The sequence below is a fragment of the Chlorocebus sabaeus genome, chromosome 16, assembly GCF_047675955.1.
Source record: "Chlorocebus sabaeus isolate Y175 chromosome 16, mChlSab1.0.hap1, whole genome shotgun sequence".
Lineage (NCBI taxonomy): Eukaryota > Metazoa > Chordata > Mammalia > Primates > Cercopithecidae > Chlorocebus > Chlorocebus sabaeus.
In genome coordinates this window covers 21,154,905-21,159,061 of record NC_132919.1, presented here as the reverse complement: position 1 = coordinate 21,159,061, position 4,157 = coordinate 21,154,905, and the positions used below count along the sequence as shown (strand labels likewise).

Below are 4,157 nucleotides of genomic sequence, written 5' to 3'. Positions count from 1 at the left end.
ACAGAACAGTACTGTGAGCCTTGTGCACGCATTGCTGAGTCAACTCTTGCCAACCCTGCTTCGGCCATGTCTTTAGCCACTTCTCCTCCTCCACTCTTCATCTGCAGCAAGTCTTTGAAGTTAAACTACTTCACCAATAACTCCTCAGTTTGCATTTCTATGATGAAAGTATTCGCTTTAAAGTAATCTAACAAAATATTATCTTTTTCAAAAAATTAACAAGAAGAATTTAACATCAAATAGCCAATCTGTTCAAATTTTCAATTAACTTACAAATGTCCTTTGTTTAAAAATGTAATATCAGAGGAGGTGGTGCCCAAGATGGCTGAATACGAACAGCTCCAGCCTCCAGCTCCCAGCATGAGCGACACAGAAGACAGGTGATTTCTGCATTTTCAACTGAGGTACCGGGTTCATCTCACTGGGGTGTGTCGGACAGTTGATGCTGGTCTGCGGGTGCAGCCCGACGAGTGAGAGCTGAAGCAGGGCGAGGCATCACCTCACTTGGGAAGCACAAGGGGGAAGGGAATTCCTTTTCCTAGCCAAGGGAAATTGAGACACATAACACCTGGAAAATTGAGTAATTCCCACCCTAATATTGTGCTTTACCAAGGATCTTAGCAAACGGCGCACCAGGAGATTATATCCCACACCTGGCCCAGATGGTTCCATGCCCATGGACCCTCCCTCATTGCTAGCACAACAGTCGGAGCTCTAACTGCAAGGCGGCAGCCAGGCTGGCAGAGGGTCGCCCGCCATTGCTGAGGATTAAGTATATAAACAAAGCCGCCTGGAAGTTCAAATTGGGTGGAGCCCACCTCAGCTCAAGGAGGCCTGCTTGCTTCTGTAAATGCCACCTCTGGGGACAGGGCATAGCTAAACAAAAAGCAGCAGAAACCTCTGCAGATGTAAAAGTCCCTGTCTGACAGCTTTGAAGAGAGCAGTGGGTCTCCCAGCATGGAGGTTGAGATCTGAGAACGGACAGAATGCCTGCTCAAGTGGGTCCCTGACCCCTGAGTAGCCTAACTGGGAGACATCCCCCATGAGGTGCAGACTGACACATCACACCTCACACAGCTGGATACACCCTGAGACAAAGCTTCCAGAGCAAGAATCAGACAGTAACACTCGCTGTTCAGCAATATTCTAACTTCTGCAGGCTCTGCTGCTGATACCCAGAAAACAGAGTCTGGAGTGGACCTCAAGCAAACTCCAACAGACCTACAGCTGAAGGTCTTGACTGTTAGAAGGAAAACCAACAAACAGAAAGGACACCCACACCAAAACCCCATCAGTATGTCACCATCATCAAAGACCAAAGGCAGATAAAACCACAAAGATGGGGAAAAAAGCAGTGCAGAAAAGCTGGAAATTCAAAAAATTAGAGCGCATCTCCCCTTCCAAAGGAACACAGCTCATTGCCAGCAACAGAACAAAGCTGGACGGAGAATGACTTTGACGAGCTGGGAGAAGAACGCTTCAGTAGATCAAACTTCTCAGAGCTAAAGGAGGAACTATGTAACCAGCACAAAGAAACTCAAAATCTTGAATAAAGAATGGATGAATAGATAACTAGAATAATCAATGCAGAGAAGACCTTAAAAGAACTGATAGAGATGAAAAGCATGACACAAGAACTACATGACAAATGTACAATTTTCAGTAACCGATTCGATCAACTGGAGGAAAGATTATCAGTGATTGAAGATCAAATGAATGAAATGAAGTGAGAAGAGAAATGTAGAGAAAAAAGAGTAAAAAGAAATGAACAAAGCCTCCAAGAAATATGGGATGATGTGAAAAGACCAAATCTACATCTGATTGGTGTGCCTGAAAGTGACAGGGAAAATGGAACCAAGTTGAAAAACACTCTGCAGGATATCATCCAGGAGAACTTCCCCAACCTAGTAAGGCAGGCCAACATTCAAATTCAGGAAATACAGAGAACGCCACAAAGATACTCCTCGAGAAGAGCAACTCCAAGACACATAATTGTCAGATTCACCAAAGTTGAAATGAAGGAAAAAATGTTAAGAGTAGCCACAGAGAAAGGTCGGGTTATCCACCAGCTTAGCCAAAGCACCTTTGTCTTCCGAGTTCACCTGTGTGAAGGTGACAGTGGTGCAGGTCTTCCTGTGGACTAGACGGCCCAGTCTGGCCTTCCCCTTGATAATGCAGTAAGGGACCCCCATTTTACGACGCAGAGCAGGCAAGAAGACAACCAGCTCGATGGGATCCACGTCGTGTGCAATCACCACCAGCTGAGCTTTCTTGTTCTCCACCAAGGTGGTGATGGTGTTAACTCCTGCTCGAAGGACAGGTGGTCTCTTAGTGGGGACATCCCCTTTGCCAGCAGCTTTCTTCTCGGCCCGGGCCAATAGCCTCTGCTTCTTCTCTTGCTTTGTCTCTGGTCTGTACTTGCGGGCCAGCTTAAGCAGCTAAGTAGTTGTTTGGCAGTCCAGGGCCTGGGTGAACTGGTTAATAGCAGGAGGCACTTTCAGCCGCTTATAGAGGATGGCTCTCTGCCGCTACAACCTAATATAGCGAGGCCATTTCACAAAGCGGGTGAGGTCTCTTTTGGGCTGGATGTCCTGTCCAATGCCAAAATTCTTAGGTCTTTTCTCAAACAGGGGATTCACCACTTTCTTGGTCTCCTGCTTTTTCACGACAGCAGGGGCCAGAGCCACCTTCTTTCCCTTGCCCTTCTTTCCTTTTGGCATCTTGGGCAGCGGGAGGAGAGGACAACATTCTTAAAGAAAAGAATTTTCAACCCAGAATTTCATATCTAGCCAAACTAAGTTTCATAAGTGAAGGAGAAATAAAATCCTTTACAGACAAGCAAATGTTTAGGGATTTTGTCACCACCAGGCCTGCCCTACAAGAGACCCTGAAGGAAGCACTAAACATCAAAAGGAACAACTGGTACCAGCCATTGAAAAAACATGCCAAAATGTAAAGTCCATAGATGCTAGGAAGAAACTGCATCAACTAACAAGCAAAATAACCAGCTAATATCATAATGACTGGATCAAGTTTACACATAACAATATTAACCTTAAATGTAAATGGACTAAATGGTCCAATTAAAAGACACAGACTGGCAAATTGGATAAAGAGTCAAGACCCATCAGTTTGCTGTATTCAGGAGACCCATCTCACATGCAGAGACACACATAGGCTCAAAATAAAGGGATGGAGGAAGATCTACCAAGCAAATGGAAAACAAAAAAAGCAGGGGTTGCAATCCTAGTCTCTGATTTTACAGACTTTAAAACATCAAAGATCAAAAGAGACAAAGAAGGCCATTACGTAATGGTAAAGGGATCAATTCATCAGGAAGAGCTAACTATCCTAAACATATATGCACCCAATATAGGAGCACCTAGATTCATAAAGCAAGTCCTTAGAGACTTACAAAGAGACTTAGACTCACATACAATAATAATGGGAGACTTTAACACCCCACTGTCAACATTAGACAGATCAATGAGACAGAAAATTAACAAGGATATCCAGGAATTGAACTCAACTCTGCACCAAGTGGACCTAATAGACATCTACAGAACTCTCCACCCCAAATCAACAGAATATACATTATTCTCAGCACCACATCGCACTTATTCCAAAATTGATCACATAGTTGGAAGTAAAGCACTCCTCAGCAAATGTACAAGAACAGAAATTATAACAAACTGTCTCTCAGACCACAGTGCAATCAAACTAGAACTCAGGACTAAGAAACTCAATCAAAACCACTCAACTACATGGAAACTGAACAACCTGCTCCTGAATGACTACTGGGTATGTAACGAAATGAAGGTAGAAATAAAGATGTTCTTTGAAACTAATGAGAACAAAGATACAACATACCAGAATCTCTGGGACACATTTAAAGCAGTGTGTAGAGGGAAATTTATAGCACTAAATGCACACAAGAGAAAGCAGGAAAGATCTAAAATTGACACCCTAACATCACAATTAAAAGAACTAGAGAAGCAAAAGCAAACACATTCAAAAGCTAGCAGAAGGCAAGAAATAACTAAGATCAGAGCAGAACTGAAGGAGATAGAGACACAAAAATGCCTTCAAATATCAATGAATCCAGGAGCTGGTTTTTAAAAGATCAACAAAATTGATAGACCACTAGCAAGACTAAT

The 4,157-nt window shown here is 43.4% G+C and overlaps 1 pseudogene; it reads right to left on the bottom strand.

Moving 5' to 3' along the window:
- Positions 1-2,030: 2,030 nt before the first annotated feature.
- LOC103247578 (large ribosomal subunit protein eL8-like) lies at positions 2,031-2,735 on the bottom strand (annotated as a pseudogene).
- Positions 2,736-4,157: the final 1,422 nt, after the last annotated feature.